At 40.1% G+C, this 19,686-nt stretch overlaps 1 long non-coding RNA gene across 1 annotated transcript in view; it reads right to left on the bottom strand.

Moving 5' to 3' along the window:
- Nucleotides 1-19,686, bottom strand: part of LOC109263734 (uncharacterized) — a 31,249-nt gene that overhangs the window by 4,274 nt on the left and 7,289 nt on the right. The window lies entirely within an intron of this gene.

The raw sequence follows: 19,686 nt of genomic DNA, 5'->3' as shown, positions 1-19,686 counted from the left end.
GGTAGTCCTGCACAGTTAACAGATACTTTTCTTTCTTAATTTGTTTGAACTTTCATTTATTTTTGAGAGACAGAGAATGAACGAAGGAAGAGCAGAGAGAGAGGGAGACACAGAATTCAAAACAGGCTCCAGGCTCTGAGCTGTCAGCACAAAGCCCGATGCGGGACTTGAACCCACAGACTGTGAGATCATGTCCTGAGCTGAAGTTGGATGCTTAACTGACTGAGTCACCCAGGTGCCCCAACTTTCCAATCAATGTGATTCTGTCACTTTGCTTAAAAATATCTCTTGGCTTCTTGAGTCCTTGTTGCCTACTAATATCCATAGAATTCATCCAAGATCCTTCACAATTGACCGCACCTGTATTTTCTGATCAGATTTATCTCACATGTATGTGAATGATTGCTTTCTTAAATGTATGCACATGAGGAAAAACATACAAAATAATTTCAAGGTATTGCTAAAGATATAGTGGATTTTTATCATTGTGAATATCTCAATCAATGAAATGTTAAACATACAACTGCTTTCATATAGGATACTTAAGAGTGTCTCAGAAGTGAAAAAGGCTGATATCTGCTGATTGGTTCTTCTTTTTGATTGATCATCATTTCATAAAACCTTTCTTTGGGATTTTGGAGCTTAAAATTTTTAATGAACATGATTAGCTATTGTAGTTCCAAGGTTGTGGACCTTGTAGTGAAAGTCGTTCCTGGGCTGAATAATGGAATAATTTTTTGGGGTGTGAACCTAGGTGTGCATGGGGTTATAAGCCCTAAGATCTTAACAAAGTAGGGAAGAATTTAATTTTCATTCTTAATAGCTTATTATAAAGAAAATTTAAAATGTATCCATCCCTTATGGTAGGTTTCAATATAGAAATGGGAATGAAATAAAAAGGGAAAAAATGATATTTAGTTATAATACTATATCAATGTTGTTTGGTCTTCAGTTGTGTCCTACATTGAAAGCAGGGGATTGATGGACATTGTTTTCTATCCCAGTGTAGCCACCTGTTGATTTGACAGTATCTCCAGAGCAAAGATCTTATTTAGGTCATTTCCCTGGTACAAAGGCCCTGTATGGTCAGAGAGAAGATTGGGCTCTCGAGTTGGACATGTTTGGGTTAAAACTTAAATACAAAGTCACCAAATACTACACTTTAGTTTCCTTATCTTCAATATAGGAAAAAAGTCTACTTTGTTATTGGGAGTTTAAATAAGATAGAGTTGAACTTGAAAAGAGTAATAAATCTTGATTTCTCTTTCTATGGTACTATGTACCCAAATAGCTCACATCCATTTAGTACTTAAAACTCTAAGGCTGGAGGAAATTTAATAGCCTAGACCCATATTTCATAAATGTGAAAATACCAAGAGGCCATGTGAGATCTCTTGATCACTTTGTGAAATTGCTATATAATTGAGAATAGGCTGAGAAGTCTTCTTCTAGCCTAGTATTGTCCATGCCTAGTGATGGCAAACTGATCTTCAATCAAATGCTAATGAGATATTAACTGGATTGAATGAAACAAATAAGTGAGGATCTTCTTAATCCTAGGCACTCAGCTGTTGCTGCTGGGTACAGTGATGGATACAAATATTTCCTCTATCTGAAATGGCTCCTAGAAATTCATAACACTGCCTGCATGCTAGAATCACCTGGGAGAAGTCTTTTTTTTTAAATATAATTTATTGCCAAATTGGCCTCTATACAACACCCAGTGCTCATCCTAACAAGTGCCCTCCTCAATGCCCATCACCCATTTTCCCTCTCCCTCTCCCTCCCATCCACCCTCAGCTTGTTCTCTGTATTTAAGAGTCTCTTGTGGTTTGCCTCCCTCCTTCTCTGTAACTATTTTTTCCCCTTTCCTTCCCCCATGGACTTCTGTAAGTTTCATAAGATCCACATCTGAGTGAAAACATATATCTGTCCTTCTCTGACTTATTTCACTCAGCATAATACCTTCCAGTTCCATCCACATTGCTGCAGATGGCAGGATTTCATTCTTTCTCATTGACAACTAGTATTCCATTGTATTTAAAAACCACATCTTCTTTATTCATTTATCAGTTGATGGACATTTGGGATCTTTCCATAATTTGGCTACTGTTGAAAGCGCTGCTATAAACATTGGCGTACATGTGCCCGTATGCATTAGCACTCCTCCTGTATCCCTTGGGTAAATTCCTAGTAGTGCTATTGCTGGGTCATAGGGTAGTTCTATTTTTATTTTTTTAAGGAACCTCCACACTGTTTTCCAGAACAGCTGCACCAGTTTTCATTCCTACCAACAGTGCAAGAGGGTTCCCGTTTCTCCACATTTTTGCCAACATCTGTTTCTTGAGTTGTTCATTTTAGCCACTCTGACCAGTGGTATCTCAGTGTGTCTTTGATTTGTATTTCACCTGGGAGAAGTCTTAAAACTTATTCATGACTGGACCTCACCCAGAGCTTTAAATTCAGAATTTCAGAATTCTTTCAGTCTAGGGTGCAATCTAGGTATTAGACATCAACACAACTGAATACTTAATACTATTTATTATGGAATGACAGCTATGATGGAAGTGAGAAGAGCTTGGGAACACAGAGGAAGGGACTTGCCTGGGGATTAAAAAGACAGCTTTGGGAAACCTGCGGAAGAGTAATTCCAACTGATTTCACCCATCATCAATTCAGCAAATATGTCTGGAACAAAGTGTCTCTTTTCAGGTATTGTGTTTGACATCATCTGTGGAAAAAGAAATGAGTCAAACAATTTACAGTTAAGGGGTGTGGGGAATAAGATTGCAAGTCGAATAAAAATAAGAATTTATAATTACTTTCCAAAGAGATGTAAACAATAGCAGAAGTTCCCTGTTTCAAAGAGCAACACACCAGGCAACTTCCAAGTAGCGGCTGAGGCAGATATTTGGAAAAAAGATCCAGATCAGCCCTGGATTTTTATTATTCTGATTTTCATTTGCATTCTGACAGTTTGGCTCAAAGACACAGCTGCAGGCTTTTCTCCCCTCCCCTCATCCTTCCTGCCAACTGTTGCTTCCTTCCTCAGACCCTTTTTCTTCTCAGTAGTTAGCCTGACAGCTGCAACGGAGGCCCTACCTCATTTGGAGACCTGGTCCGTCCTTTGAAGAAATGAGGTAATGTCCCCAACAGCAGTGAAATATCGGGACAAGCAGGCAGGAGCAGAAGGAAGGCTGAGAGCAACTTAGGGTAGATGGGGGCCCTGCCAGTCCCTACCCTTCCGTCTCCCTTTCCTCAATACCTAGCAACAACTTAGTAAATTTGCCATATGCCATAAAGTCGTTAAAATTTTACATATATGTATCTACACAAATCATGTAAATCTCCACAAAAACATGATTTAGGTGATGAGCACCCTCTAATGTACTACCTCAAATCATCCAGCTATTTGAGACTATATTAGCTTCTACCCTTCCACATTCTTCCCCTCCACTAACATACTTAAGGTTTATTTTCTTTCCTTTCTACCTTAAGTCTTTTGCATATCACAACATGTACAACTTTAAGCAGAAATCCAGGTCATTGTGATATAACCGGACTGTGTGATATGGGGGGATGGGGTAGAGGGAGGATTGATAGAGGGCAGAGCTTGTAGTCCCAAGTTGACAAAATTGAAGAAGACTTTTTAAAGGGGACTCGCTATAAATGAAGGAAGTTATGCTATTTATCTAATAAAATATTTAAGATTTAAAAATAATTTACAGTATTTGTCTAGGAAAGGAAAACGTACTCACTCTATAAAAGAATCACAATGTTTATCCCCAGAGCAGTAGCCTAAGGAAACCTTGAGATTTTATCTGTCAGGATATATGTCAAGAAGTTCTGTTTATTATGCATGGTTTTTTTTCTTCATAATCAACTTCCCCACTTTGTAGCTTGTCATCCAGACATGTATATCTATATGTTTATGAATCTATCTAGGGAGTATAGATATTGACTATCACTTCCAGAGACACTTGAGGGAGAGGGATGTGATTAGAAGCAGAGTGGGAGGGTCCTTCCACAGGGGTATTGGCTTGGTGGTGTACCAAGTACATGCCCAAGTCCTGATATTACTTGTCCTAAGTCTCCCTGAGGAGCATAGATGTTTCCTTGAGGTCTTCACTCAGTTTCATGGAGATGCCACAGGATATATTCTTTCTGCCCTCTAGGATAAAGAAGCTATTTGTTTTTGCAACTTCAGGGGAGAAGGGTAGGGAAGGAATATGACCGTTGCAGGAGCAATGACAAGGAAGCTGTATTTTCACATAATCTCCAGTACTACAACTCCATGGTTTTTGTTTGTTTGTTTGTTTGTTTGTTTGTTGGTAAAAGCATTATTTATTGAAAAATAATTTATATACCATAAAGTTTAACCATTTAAACTATATAATTTTTTGACTTTTTTGAATTTTTTCCATTGGATATTCTTTCCTGCTTTGTCAAAGATTAGTTTACATTTGTGGGTCCATTTTTGGGTTCTCTATTCTGTTCCACTGATCTATGTGTCTGTATTTGTGCCAGTACCATACTATCTTGATAATTATAGCTTTGTGATATAGCTTGAAGTCCAGAACTGTGATGTCTACAGCTTTGTTTTCTTTTTCAGGATCGCTTTGGCTATTCGAGGTCTTTTCTGATTCCATACAAATTTTAGGATTGTTTGTTCTAGCTCTGTGAGGAATGCTTGTGTTATTTTGATAAGGGTTGTATTGAGTATATAGATTGCTTTGGGTAGTATCGACATTTTAACGATATTTGTTCTTCCTATGCAGGAGCATGGAATCTTTTCCATTTTTTGGTGTCTTCTTTAATTTCTTTCCTAAGTTTTCTATAGTTTTCAATGTATAGATTTTTCACCTCTTCGGTTAGGCTTATTCCTAGATATTTTATGGTTTTTGGTGCAGTTATAAATGGGATTGATTGCTTGATTTCTCTTTCTGCTGCTTCATTATTGGTGTATGTAAATGCAACCAATTTCTGTACATTGATTTTATATCCTGCGACCCTGCTGAATTCATGGATCAGTTCTAGCAGTTTTTTGGTGGAGTCTTTTGGGTTTTCCACATAGAGTATCATGTCATCTGTGAAGAGTGAAAGTTTGACTTCCTCCTTGCTGATGTGGATGCCTTTTATTTATATGTGTTGTCTGACTGCTGACATACAACATTGTGTGTGGACTTCCAACATTGTGTTGAATAACAGTGGTGACAGTGGACATCCTTGTCATGTTCCTGACCTTAGGGGGAAAGCTCTCAGTTTTTCTTTGTCTATACTTTTATAGTGTATTTGCTTAAATCATTCTCTTGTTATTCCTAAAATGTTGGCATTTGCAAGGCCTGGCCTTTAATTCCTACCTCTTCTGCTTTTTTAGGATGATCGATTCCATTCTCCAAATATTCCTATGATTTTCCAAATATACCATGGGGGGGCATTATTATATGCTGGTAACTGTGTTTATCTCAATATATTTGACCTCATTTAATTCTTATAACAATCTTAAAATCAGTATTCCTGTTTGGCATGAGGATGAAAAAGTTGCATACCTTGTTCAAATCACATCTGGGACAAGATCCCAGATCTCACTGTAATACCATTGTTTTAAACTTAACATATGGTGCCCAGTATATTGTGAATCTCAATGTCTGACTTGAACCTGAAACCAGTGTTTCATACCTTTGGGGCACTAGAGAGACATGAATGAAAATTATTTTAAATATAGATGCTTTGGGGAGCCTGGGTGGCTGAGTCGGTTAAGTGTCTGACTTCCACTCAGGTCATGATCTTGCCATTCAGAGTTCGAGCCCTGTGTAGGATTCTGTGCTGACAGCTCAGAGCCTGGAGCCTGTTTGAGATTCTGTATCTCTCCCCCTCTCTTTGCCCCTCTCCTGCTCGTGCAGTCTGTGTGTGTCTCTCTCTCTCAAAAATAAATGAACATTAATAGATAGATATAGATTAGATATAGATATAGATATAGATATAGATATAGATATAGATATAGATAGATGCTTCTGTTCCTCCTTTTTCTTACTGAAAAAAAAATCTTGGCAAATGGTTTTGATGCATGCTATGGATGCATACCAGGTAGTGAGAGCTCAATCCTTATGTTCAAATTGCCACTTAATGGATTATTACCTAGATGCCTCCCAGAAACTTTAACTTGAACAAACCTGAACGTACATTCTTTCAAATTTCCCCTTACTTTATTTCTCATATTGTTAATCTATCACCATTAACACACAAGTGGATATTTGGAAGTCGTTCTAGAATCCTGCTTACTCTTTCTCCTTATCCGTTTGTCTCCAAGTCCTACAGAATTTACCTCAGAGATGTCTGTATATCTCTACCATTAATTCTATCCTCTTTCACCTCCTAACTAGTCTCGTTGCTTTTAGAGTTTTAAAAAAAATACTTCTTGCTTTTAGTTTCTTATACTTCAGTTGCATCCTATGTTGTACTGCCATATTATTTTTTCTAAGAAGTGTCTTTTGGGGACCATGTTAATAGTTTTTTTTTTTGTTTTTTTTTTTTTGTTTGTTTGTTTGTTTTTTGCACAAAGAGAAATGAGGTTTAATAGCTGGTCAAAATATCACAAAGCAAAACATCATGACAATTTTACGGTGTATTGAGTATCCTCAAATTTTACTTTCTGCAGTTCAACCTTTTGAACTTGTTTAGGATGTGAAGAGATGCATGCAGTCCCTTTAGGAAACATGAGGGAAGACTGATAGCTGGAGGGCTTAACATGAGGGTTCATGTCTTTGCCATTCTGAATTTTTGCTTGGGAAGTAATATATTGAACAGAAATGAGGAGTCTGAGTGTTAACCTATGCAAAAGTTAAATCGTGGGCTCTACCTTGAAGGCATAATCATTTTTGTATGCAAATAAATTCATTAGTAAGCCAGTTGTGTTTTTTTTTTAATTTTTAAATTCTTATTTATTTTTTGAGAGAGAGAGAGAGAGAGTGAGTGCACAAGCTGTGGAGGGGCAGAGAGAGAGGAGAAAAAGAGGATGCAAAGCAGACTCCAGGCTCTGAGCTGTTATGACAGTACAGAACCCTATGTGGGGCTTGAACCTGCAGACTGTGAGATAATTACCTGAGCTGAAGTGGGACACCTAACCAACTGAGCCACCCAGGCACTCCTCCAGTTGCGTTTTTCAATTTGTGGAGCATGGAGCCTGGATAGTTTGGGGGATTATATAGTAAGGAATTGGTGAACCTGGATGTTGCTGCCTCATTGTCTGTACATTGAAAATAATGTAACTGATAAATCTATAAAAGTAATTTTCAAGTAAATGTAAAATATAAATTTAAAGTGGGACCAAGTGAACAGTAGGTGGTTGCATTATAAATTTTGTTATCAGTGGTACCCAATTACAACTACTCTCATGTGAATGGTTTAATTTTTTGATGTTAGCAAAGAGCTCCACAGAGTTGGAAATTTTAATAAGCATTTATTTAGTTGATGGGAATTTCAAAAATTTATAGTTTTTAAAATAACTTCAAGTAGATATGTTGAAGTGAAGATTGATATAGTATTCTGGAATTGCTGGAGCAATCCAAGGTTAAGATTTAAAGTTGTTGGGGTGCCTGGGTGGCTCAGTCGGTTGAGCGTCCGACTTCAGCTCAGGTCACGATCTCACGGACCGTGAGTTCGAGCTCCATCACGGGCTCTGGGCTGATGGCTTAGAGCCTGGAGGCTGCTTCCAGTTCTGTGTCTCCCTCTCTCTCTGCCCCTCCCCCGTTCATACTCTGTCTCTGTCTCAAAAATAAATAAACGTTAAAAAAAAAAATAAAAAAAAAAAAGTTGTGGATCATGTCAATTTTTTTAGGTCATGATACTAGATTAGATTGAGTGGTGAGTGTAAATTTAAAATAATAATAATAATAATAACAATAATAATAAGAGAGTCCAGGACTGAGCTGTAGGGCTTTCCAATATTAACATTATAGTAAGGAGCCAGCAAAGCAGATAGAATGGCTAGCAGAAAAAGAGGAAAATCAAGAGAATTTGTGTCCTAAAAGCCAAGTGTTTAAAGCAGAGACTGATTAACCGTATCAAGTGTTGCTGATAGGTCAACGGAGATGAGAGTTGAGAAACAACCTTTGGATTTTGCCATGTGGGGGTTACTGGTAGTTTTGGTAGAAGGTGGGAGAGAAAATCCTCTAGGGGCGAGTTCAGGAGAGTACAGAAAAAAAATTGGAAATGGGGAATTTAGATTGACTACTAGAAGAGTTTCACTATCGAAGGTAAAGAAATGGAGCAAGAGGTAGAGAAAGAGGTACAGTCATAGAGTCAAGAATGCGGGGCGCCTGGGTGGCTCAGTCGGTTAAGCGTCCAACTTCGGCTCAGGTCATGATCTCGCGGTCCGTGAGTTCGAGCCCCGCATCGGGCTCTGTGCTGACAGCTCAGAGCCTGGAGCCTGTTTCAGATTCTGTGTCTCCCTCTCTCTGACCCTCCCCCGATCATGCTCTGTCTCTCTCTGTCTCAAAAATAAATAAACGTTTAAAAAAAATTTTTTTTTAATTAAAAAAAAAAGAAAGAATGTGTTGGTGGTGGTGGTGGTGGTTTTTGCTAAGATGAGAGAAACAACAAAGATCACAAGCTGAGGGGAAAGATCCTGAAGAGATCCATTTCAGCTGTGTTAATACTATTAACCCCTTCCTGTTTTTAAACTAGATTATATTCTCTATCTTGGAATTATATATTTCTAATAATTAAGCTTTCAAACTTGTAGGAAAGCTGAATGCTATCTCTATGTACTGCTTCTGCTTGTTCTCTCATCAAAGTACCCTTTGTTCAGGTCAGAACAAAGATATCCTCATTAACAGATGTAATGGTTAATTTTCTGATCCGTAAGTGCTTAATACAATGATTCTGATTCATTCTCCTGTTGCCCACTCCCACTGGCTTCCAGGCCACAGCACTCTCCTGATTATCCTTTCTGCTTCTACGTCTTCTCAGTCTGTTTTTGCCTGCCCCTGCTATGCCTGACCCTCAAGAGTTGGCATCCCCAAGGCCCTGCCTTTAATGATCTTCCTTCCTATACTTCCAGGGTTATCAGCTCCAAACCTCTGACTTCAATTCCTACCTTTATTCATGGTTCAACAACCTATGTAGTCATAATAGCATATAACATTTATGGAACAATTACTACTATACGCCAGGCACTTTGCTCATTGATGTATCTGCCTTGTCTCATTAAGTCCACATCAAGTAATCATTTGAGTATTTTCCAAATCATTTGAAAATGAGTAATCATTTTCAAATGAGGAAGTTAATGCTCAGAAAGTCTCCAAATCTTGTCCAATCCCACAGAATTAGTCATGGCAGAGCTTTTAATGAATCCATTGTCTATTTGACTCTAAAGCTGATTTTTTTATTTTTTTTATTTTTGAGAGGTGGGGAGGGGCAGAGAGAGAGGGAGACACAAAATCCAAAGCAGGCTCCAGGCTCCGAGCTGTCAGCACAGAGTCCGATTCAGGGCCTGAACTCATGAACCATGAGATCATGACCTGGGCCGAAGTCATATGCTTAACCAACTGAGCCATCCAGGCACCCCTCTAAAGCTGATGTTATAACTACGGTGTTTTATTGTCTTTTAAAACTCTGAGATCTCCTTAGTTTGAGATTGGTACATCTGTCCAAATACCTAATGTATGTAGCTCAGGCATGTCTATCTTAATAGATGTTAAACTAAACTCAGTATTCTGTGCCCCTCATTTCAACCCCTACCCTACTTCCCAAATGTCTCTATTTTAATATCCTCTGATATTCCTTATTTCTTATCATGGTTTCTCCTTCAGCCCATCCCCCCAGTCTGCAATGTTCTGGATTTGCCCTTCTCTCACCCTCCTGTCCATGTCCCTTGTTCTCATCTCCAGGTAACTGTAGGGGTGTCTCTGTACCCCAGTGCTGTCGACCTCTCCTTCCTGCTGCTGGGCCCCCACTGTAGTTGGTTCTCATTACAGCTGGCAAGGTTAGCTTTTGAAAAAGTCCATCTGATCATTCTGTTCCACTTAAAAAACTTGTAGCCCTCATCACCTCCACTGTCCTTTCCATTCTCCTTATCACTCTGGCCTTGCCTGCCTTGCCTATCAGAGACAACATGAACATATGGGAAGAATTGTATTTTAAGATATGTGTAGATGCTGTTATGCTGAAGAAAATAAAATAGGTTTCAGAACCTTTACTACAGTTAAGTGGCTAATCACTTACTCTTCTCAATCGGTGGGGAAATTAAATGTACAGCTATTGTCACATGAGTCTGCTCAGTTTTTTCACATGAAAAAAAGACATTCATAACTACATGCCAACTAGATTATTTTCATGTAAAAGCTCTGGTTTTAACTAATATTCTCTGGTTATTCTCTGGCTGTAGACCCTGCACCTAGGGGACATTAATTTTATATAATAAATTTGAGGGCGCCTGGGTGGCTTAGTCGGTTAAGCGTCCGACTTCGGCTCAGGTCACGATCTCGCGGTCTGCGAGTTCGGGCCCCGCGTCGGGCTCTGGGCTAATTGCTCAGAGCCTGGAGCCTGCTTCCGATTCTGTGTCTCCCTCTCTCTCTGCTCCTCCCCCGTTCATGCTGTGTCTCTCTCTGTCTCAAAAATAAATAAATGTTAAAAAAAAATTTTATATAATAAATTTGAGTAACATGAGTGACAGAGTGGAGTTACATACATAAGGATGGAGAGGGGAAGAGGATACTAACACCAGGATCATTTTGAAACAGGAATGGGATGAATTCTATGTTCTTAATAGCTCATTTAAAATAATAATAAAATGTATCTGCTCCTTTGTAAGCTTCCAATTTAAAAAATTCCAGTGAAGACTGGAAAAAATTATACTTAATTATATACTGTATTTTCTTTCTTTTTAAAAAAATATTTTTTGAGAGAGAAAGTGGGGGAGGGGCAGAGAGCGAGAAGGAGACAGAGAATCCCAAGCACACTCTGCCCTGTCAGCACAGAGCTCCATGCTGGGCTTGAACTCCCAAACCATGAGGTCACGATCTGAGCTGAAATCAAGAGCTCGATGCTTAACTGCCTGAGCCACCCAGGTGCCTAATATACTCTGTTTTAATGTAGCATGACGTGGACTTTTTGTGTCCCGAAATAAAAATGATTATACTCATATAGTTCAGTCTCCCAGGTAAGAAGTCATGTGGAGTGGCAGGGAATAGAATCTGGGTTCGGATCCACTTGGGTTCAAACCCTGGATATATTCCTGGATAACTGTGTGATCATGAGCAAGGCCTATCTTATCTCTGATTCTCAATTATCTTTAAATGGAGGAAAATCCTATCTGCAATGTCAATGCGAGGATGCTTGGGACCAAAGATCATTAAGTGTTAATTTCTCTTCTGACATTATGTCACATCCATTTACTAGAAGGGACCAGGAAATTTATATATTTCAGCCCCATTTTTTACAAATGTGGAAACCCAAGAAGATTATATGAATTAGCAAGAGACACATCATAAACTATTTGTATATCTGGGAACAGACATCACAACTTGGTTGGTACCAGACTCCTGCCCCAACTCAATTATCATTATCATAGGGCTGGGACATGACATCAGCTCTGAGAAAAGTGGGAAACATTTCTCTTACATGAAATGTAAGAACATAATGTATGAGGATTCATTTTCCTATGTACCACAAGGAACGCTTCAAACCTGTTACAGTGAAAAGAGAACATTCTAGTCTTCTCATTTATTCCACTCCAACTCACCGTTTCATAATTCAATAAGTATTCATGCAATAACAAGTCTGCCAGGTACTATTTGAGTTGATCTGAAAAGTCAGAAAGTTTACAATTAAAGGATGAAGGAGAAATAAAATGGTGGAAGAGGATAGTAATACCAAGTAGTAATCATGTCCCTAAAAGAAATGCAAACAAATACAGAAGCACCTTCTTTTCATAACAGCAAATTGGGCAACCTCTTAATAGCAGGGATGAAGTTCCTTCCTCCAATCTGAGAAATAAAGAAGCCAGTCACTTTTTTGTTTTTGTTTGTTTTTTAAATCTAGAGTTATTTTTTTCTGTAGCTTCAATAGTTTCCTCCCTTTAGATGTAGCTTCAATAGTTTCCTCCCTTTACCGTCCCTTCCTGCTATCCACTCCCCTTTGTCTCAGCCTCTTGTCCGAGGTGGAATCTTCCTGGTAGCAGCAAGCACTTTCAGAAATGTCCAGTCTGGGGGCGCCTGGGTGGCTCAGTCGGTTAAGCGTCTGACTTCGGCTCAGGTCATGATCTCGCGGTCTGTGGGTTGGAGCCCCGCGTTGGGCTCTGTGCTGACAGCTCAGAGCCTGAGGCCTGTTTCAGATTCTGTGTCTCCCTCTCTCTGACCCTCCCCTGTTCATGCTCTCGCTCTCTCTGTCTCAAAAATAAATAAATGTTAAATAAATAAATAAATAAATAAGAAATGTCCAGTCTGCATTCATTTGCCAGACACACAAACATGGAGGTGGGCAAGGAATGACTTGGGGGAAGGTGAAAGGAAGGTTGAGGGAGCTGAGTGCTGCCTGCAGTACCCTTGCTGCCTCTGTACCCCTCTCTTCTCCAGATCTCACAGCACTCTGATGAACTGAAGAAACACACATCCCCACTGCCCACCTCCCATCAAGACACAACGGGTAATTGGACTGTGCTTTGGGACACTTTTGAATGGAACTGGATGAAGAGAATCCAAGAGGTGCCATGGGGATTATTTTTCTTCCCCTCATGGCTCCCAAGTTTGCTCCTACCTTTTATTTGCTCCAAGACCTCAAGCAGATGTTTCTTCCTAAAATTGAAATGAATGAAAATCCACAGGACAGTGTGATTTACGTGGGTAAATGCATTGTTCGAACTTTATTGGAACCCCAGTAAAGCAAATTATAGAAAGAATACCATGTTATCCAGATAATTGTCTTTTTTTAAAAAAGTGCAATTTCTACTGTATTCATCTCCTTTGTCTACTATGAGATATTTTAATATGGTTAAAATGCTTCTCAACTCTGGATCATCTGAATCACTATCGGGGTTTTTAAAAGGTGTTGATGCCCACCTTGACCTACAAAATTGGAATCTGTGTTGGTTAAAGTAATCTCCAGGTCAACATTCTGATGTTGAAGACAACAGCAGTTTCTGCCTCTTTTTATTTATTTTTTTAATTAGTTTATTTTTGAGAGGCAGAGAGAGACAGAGCATGGGTGGGGGAGGGGTAGAGGGAGACACAGAATCGGAAGCAGGCTGCTGCTCTGAGCTGTCAGCACAGAGCCTGATGCGGGGCCGGAACTCACAAACGTGAGAGCATGACCTGAGCCGAAGTCGGACGTTCAACCAACTGAGCCACCCAGGTGCCCCGGCATCTTTTTAAAAAAATTAATTTTTTGGTTAAATTCACATAAAATTCACCGTTTTAAAGTGTACAATTCAGTGCTGCTTAGCACTTTCACAATGTTGTGCAACTGATGTAATTTACAAAGCATTTTGAATAACATCTGATATGTAAAACTAGAAAGTTACATTTCTAACAGATACAATTAAAGGCTGAGAAAGTTATTTTTTTAAACTATGTTTCAAACTAGTTTTTTTCAAACTTGTCTCATGATTTCAGTTATTTCCACTCCCAGTCTAGTGAGGTAGAATTATAGAAATATCTGGGGATAGTTGAAGTGTCCTGTTCATCTCTTCACGGCTGGAAGAGTGGGCAAGGCTGCCCAGGGCTCTGCCACTCTTCTTTTCTGTGATCTACAATATGAATATCAAGGTAGATCCAATAGTAACAATGGCTGACATATTTTGAAATTTTATTGTGTTCCAGCTACTTTGCCGGTTCCCTAATCCTCTCAATATTTCTAAACCTCCTAATGAACCTGCAAAGTTCATACTTTTTTCCCATTTGGCAGGTGAAAGAAAGAACTCGCTCAAGGTCACACAGCTTGAAGGTGTTGTAGCTGGAATTCTATATTGTTTCTGTAGGATTGCATTATCCAGATGCTCTCTTCCACAGCACAGCATGAGAGCTTGTGAAAGCAACATTAGGTGGAGAAGCTGGTTCAAACATTAAATAAAAACAGTTCTGAGTTTCTGAACCTAAGATATGTAAGCAGGGAGGCCAAAATGGAGGAAGAAGAAATGGGGCAGAAGACTAAGTATAAGGTAGGGGCTGTGCTTGAATCTTTGCTTGTTCACCTCATGGACTCCTCTCTCTTTGGCAGAAAGGATTCACTAGAAGCAAGTTACAACATGTACCTGTGTGACCAATGGGAAGAGGCCATAACAGGCTTTCACCATCACTAGGTGACAGCCTTCAAGGGTAAGGTCAAGCTAAAGAGAGTTGTCAAGTGTATTAAGGAGGCCAATGACAGCAATGCCAGTGGGAAAGTCTTTAAAACATTCTTTCATGCAGTGGTTAGTCTCTAGAATATCTTCCTGGATGTTCCAAAGCCATCTTAATCATTCAATCAGCAAGTATTTATTGAGTGCTGTCTATGTGCCAGGCATTGTGCTTAGCTCTGGACTGGACTGTGTCAAAAGGAGTGGAGCATTAAGAAGGTAGAGGGAGAAATGATAATTTTTAGGGAAATGGCTATTCTTTGGGAAGAAGAGAGCAATTTGCTGTATGACCTATCTCTGGAGGCTGAGCAAGTGGAAGAACCATGGTGTCTGGAGGGGGTGCATCAGAAGGGCACCTGCTGAATCCCCTGCATGTGTCTGGGCGCAGGTAGGAGGGAGGGTGGGAGAACAGTTGCATGAACAGTTTTGAATGGTGTCTTGCCAAGTTGGAGCATGTGTTAGAATGGAAGATTGGAGATTAATTGGTTAAATAGTCCATGAAGATGGAGACCCTCTTTCACGATCAGGTACTTTGCTCCAAATTTGGGTAGTTGTAGGGTGAGTGGGGGTGGGTGCAGGGAGACACCTTACTTTGAATGTGGTAGGGAGCACACCTGAAGTAGAGACCATGTTAATTACAGAGGAATTTAGGATTGGGAATGGTCCTGCTGCCTGGCTTCTCCTTACCTTGGAGGCAGACATCAAGAGTAGGGTCAAGTTAAAGTTACCGAGTGTATTAATTTCCTCAGGGCTGATATAATGTTTTACCATATACTGGATGCCTTAAAATAACAGAAATTTATTCTCTCGTAGTTCTGGAGACCAGAAATCTGATGTCAGCATGTTGGCAGGACCGAACTGCCTCCAAGTCTCTAGGGGAGAATCCTTTCTTGCCTCTTCCATCTTCTAGTGGCTCCGGGTGTTCCTTGGTTTGTAGCTGTATAACTGCCATCTCAGTCTCCATCTTCACATGGCCTTGTCCTCTGTTTTTCCCCTCTGTGTCTTTTATAAGAAGGCTTGTCATTGGATTTAAGGCCCACATGGATAATCTAGGATGATCATGTGTCAAGATCCTTAACTTATGTACATCTGCAAAGGCCCTTTTCCCAGATAAGGTCACATTCACAGGTTCTGGGATTTAAGGAGATATTTAGGGTGCCACCATTCAACCCACTACACCAAGTCTTTTGCATACTATGTTCAGAGACACAAATGGACAGAGGTGACCTCATAGGTAAGCCTATATTTTAGGGTGTTATTTTCTTGCCCCAATTATCCCCTTTCCACATAAGTGGAAACCTATGTGTTCCCACCAGATGTCTTGGATCGTGGCCAGATGCCATGGGAAGGTGCATTTTTCTGCCTGTGCTGGGGCCTGATGGCTGAGATAGGCTCAGTCTGGAGCATTTCCTGAGAGTGGGGCCTCCCTGGTAGTCCAGCATCCAAGCCACAGTGTCTGCCTGGATACTTAGCAGTAGGTAAAAATAAGTTACTTGGAAAAGGTGGCCTAAAAGGTCCTCATGAACAGCAACTACTATTGTCATTTGATCTGCCACAATTGGTCTGGATAGTCTTAGCGTAGTTGTTATTAGGTGTTAGTTTCTTAATGGTCCTGCTTCCCAGCCACAACAGCAACTTCAATTGCTAATAATTTTTGTTGTCACCTTTCTGGGCTGTAGATGTAGTAGCAAATACCATTTGTACCTGCATCATTTTGGGAAACACTGGTCTCCACTAGGGTGTTAAAGACCTTGCTTTGAAGCATTGGGTTGGGTCCTTTCACGGTGGCCACAATTGGAGTAGGAGTGTAATGGGTCTTCAGCTGCCACAATTCTGTGTTCATGGCTGGAATCCAGCAAACTCTTCCCTATTGGGTGGGCATGGTTTAGAGTAGTAAGGGCTGAATGTGGTGGAAGAATTGAGCATATCTGACAAGCCTCAGGGACTATCGGATAACTCTTTACTGGGTACCTTTCATTAAGAGATGTGGATTCTGGCTCACCTTCATCCTGGAGAGATGCTTGTAATATTTTACTAAATGTGCAAACCAAACATAAGACGAATGTCGTAAAGTGATACTATATAATGCAACAACAGGGGCGCAGTATGGTGTGCTTCCTTTTCTGCTCTAGTTTTCTCTGTAGCAGTTATTTACCCTTCTCTGTGTATCGCACTTAGGTATCTTGTTGATTTCCCCTGTGACTGTAAGCTCCATGTCCCCAGATATCGTAGATTCTCCATATATATTGTTAGTTTAATGAAGAAATGAAACCATGCTTTTGTGCTCTGACAACCTCAGTATGCATAACTTCCACAGGAAGAAAAAGGGATAAATCTGGTCTCTAGTCCCAAGTCCAACTGTCAGCAGCTGAAAACCCTATTCACCTCTGCCTGTTGTGTTTAAGAAAAAGGAGACCAGTGGTCTGGGGTGCAATGCAGTAGGAGATGTGTTTGGAGAAGAATGGATGTTTTTGTCAAGCTTCAGGACTTGTTACATGACTGTTTTTGGGGGGTCTTTTATTCCAGGGCTGCTAATTCCTAGCATCATAAACATCTTGACTGGATAGGGCTTAGCCTGGTAAGGCACAGGAGAATTCTGTTTGGGGAGGACCTTTGCTTACTTAATGCTTATTGTGTTAAGGGACCTGGGATAGGTCATCTTACATTCACTATTTTATTTAGCACTTTAAAATTATACATTCCTGGGGCGCCTGGGTGGCTCAGTCGGTTAAGCGTCTGACTCCAGCTCAGGTCATGATCTCACAGTCTGTGAGTTCGAGCCCTGTGTCGGGCTCTGTGCTGACAGCTCAGAGCCTGGAGCCCATTTCAGATTCTGTGTCTCCCTCTCTCTCTGCCCCTCCCCTGTTCATGCTCTGTCTCTCTCTGTCTCAAAAATAAATAAACGTTAAAAAAAATTATACATTCCTTTCCCATAAACATACCCTGTTCATCTATTTCTTCTATTCCTATACTTCCTTAGCCTACAACCAAGCCTCTAATCCATTAGCCCCTTTTAGTCTTTTAATAAATTAAGTAACTTCTAACTTGACTTCTTTCCATTCTAATTTAAAGCGTTCAAACTCTACTCTTCAAGTTAGACTAGGTTATACTGCAGTTACAAATGACCACCTAATCTCAGACCCCTGTAACCAGAAAACTACAGATTGATCATGGGTGGGCTGTGGTCCCTCTCATGTTTCATTCTGGGTTGGTGGAGCTGCCTGCCTCCGGAGCACTGCCAGACTCATGGCAGAGGGCAAGGAGGACATGGTGAACCATAACCATGGCTCCTAAAGTTTCTGTTCACAAGAGACACCTGTCACTTCTGCTCATATTTCACTGGCGATAGTAAGTCACATGGCTAAACCGGATGTCAGCGGGCTAGAGATGGTATAATTCTCCCCCTGGTGAGGGGCGCTAAATATTTTTGAACAATAACAGAGTTTACTGAAAGTGCTGTCTCTGCTGAGGCACACTTGGTGCACGTTCCCATGCCAGCTTACCTGTGTTCTACACATGCTCTGCCAAACCCAGAGCCTGGATCCATTCCCCTCCATGCCTGGACCCTAAATCTTGGATTGTCCCATGTGGTTGGAGAATATGCGCTCCCTCATTGCCCCAGTCACGTTTATGTCCTCCTGTATTGGATCTCCACGTTGCCCAACCATCTCTTGTTTTTTCCCCTTATCAACTTTTGTTGACATCCGTCTGGTATTTCAAAGCTCACCCTCACAGCATCCCAAGGGTTTCAGTACCACAGTCAATATACCTTCTATTTCTTAGAGAAAAAGGAGGCCCGTAAGCACAAATTCTTCTAAACATTGTAATCCCCCTATTCCTTTTCTTCTCTCTGTTTTCCTCTAAAGCACTTACTTATCATCATTGATGTACTTAATGTGTCTTGTTTGTTTTCTCTCTGTTTCTCTTTCCTTTTCCTCTAGGCTCACCTGTACCCCACTACCATTCTTTCTCCCTCTTCTGTCCTAAATTAAAAGTAATCTTTCTTCTCCAAATGCATGCAGTCTGCCCATTTCCTGTGGCAGCCCTTCTCCATTTACTCTTCTTGCTCTCTTCAAATGGAATCTCTTCCTCTTCATTGGCTTTTCCCACTTGTTCTATGTAATGTCGACTCTTGAATAATGTGGGCCTTAGGGGCTCCATCGACTGCCCCGTGTAGTCGAAAATCTGGTATAAGTTTTAACTCCACGAAAACTTACCTACTAGTAGCCAGCTGTTGACCTCACCAATAGCATAAGTATTTGATTATTAGCACATAGCTTGTATGTTATGTGTGTTTTATGCTATATTCTTACAATAAAGTAAGCTTGATAAAAGGAAATGTTAATACTCTGGTGTCTCCTCAGATTGTATAAATCTTTTCGCCTTTTACTGAAGAAAATGTTAAGGAAATCATAAGGAAGAGAAAATACATTTATGTACTGTATTGTAAAAAATTCATTTATAGTTGGATCCACACATTATAAGCCAGTGCTGTTCAAGGATCAACTGTACTTTCTCTAGCTGTCTTTAGGGACACGCTGGGACCTTTCATGTCTCACTGCCATTTCTTGGAGGGGCTCTCTCTACCTGGTCTGCTTGCTGAGCAACTTCTAGAATAGGCATGGAAGCTCTCATGTCGTCATGCTATGTTTGAGGCCCGTGGCTCAGCCAGTTGATAACTGTTTGGTGTTGGGTATGTTACTTTATATTCTTGAGACTCTTCTTTGACAGTCAAAAGATAAGAATAATTGTTCTTTCCCATGGTTAGCCTACAGAATAGAAAAAAAATTAAAATGCATTGCATCTAGGAGGTAATAAATAACTGTTAATATTATGATCTTAAATATCAGTCTCTGCTCCCATGTCATCTGCTGTGCAAGGTCAACTTTGAATAGTGTTATTTATGTTCATTGCACTCTATTCTTCTTTAAAGCAATTATTATTCTGATTCTAAATTAGTGGAACTTCCCAGTAAGTTTTTCATCTTTCAGAGGAGAGACTCCCATTTTTCTTTCAGCTTTTCCAGTCTTTTCTTATTCCTTTTTATACCAGTCTTCTTGTATTTAGGACTACACGAATGGTTTGTTGAAATATAGTTCGTTCCCAGTTTTATGAAGTCTGGTTCTACAAAACACATATGCACATAACCCATGTTAATATTCCCTCGTTTGTTGCACTAAGGCTAAGTAACAGATCCTAGGTAACAAATGCAAAAGTATCTAATTTTTCTGGAATCTGGAATTTTCAGAATTTTCCATATTACTGTTGGGTTTTTTTTTTATGTTTATTTATTTTTGAGATAGAGAGACACAGAGCATAAGTGAGGGAGGGGCAGAGAGAGAGGGAGACACAGA

The sequence above is a fragment of the Panthera pardus genome, unplaced genomic scaffold (assembly GCF_024362965.1).
Source record: "Panthera pardus isolate Hobbes unplaced genomic scaffold, ASM2436296v1 HiC_scaffold_8, whole genome shotgun sequence".
Classification (NCBI taxonomy): domain Eukaryota; kingdom Metazoa; phylum Chordata; class Mammalia; order Carnivora; family Felidae; genus Panthera; species Panthera pardus.
Note: the sequence above shows the minus strand (reverse complement) of the source record. Positions and strands in the feature narration are given on the sequence as shown.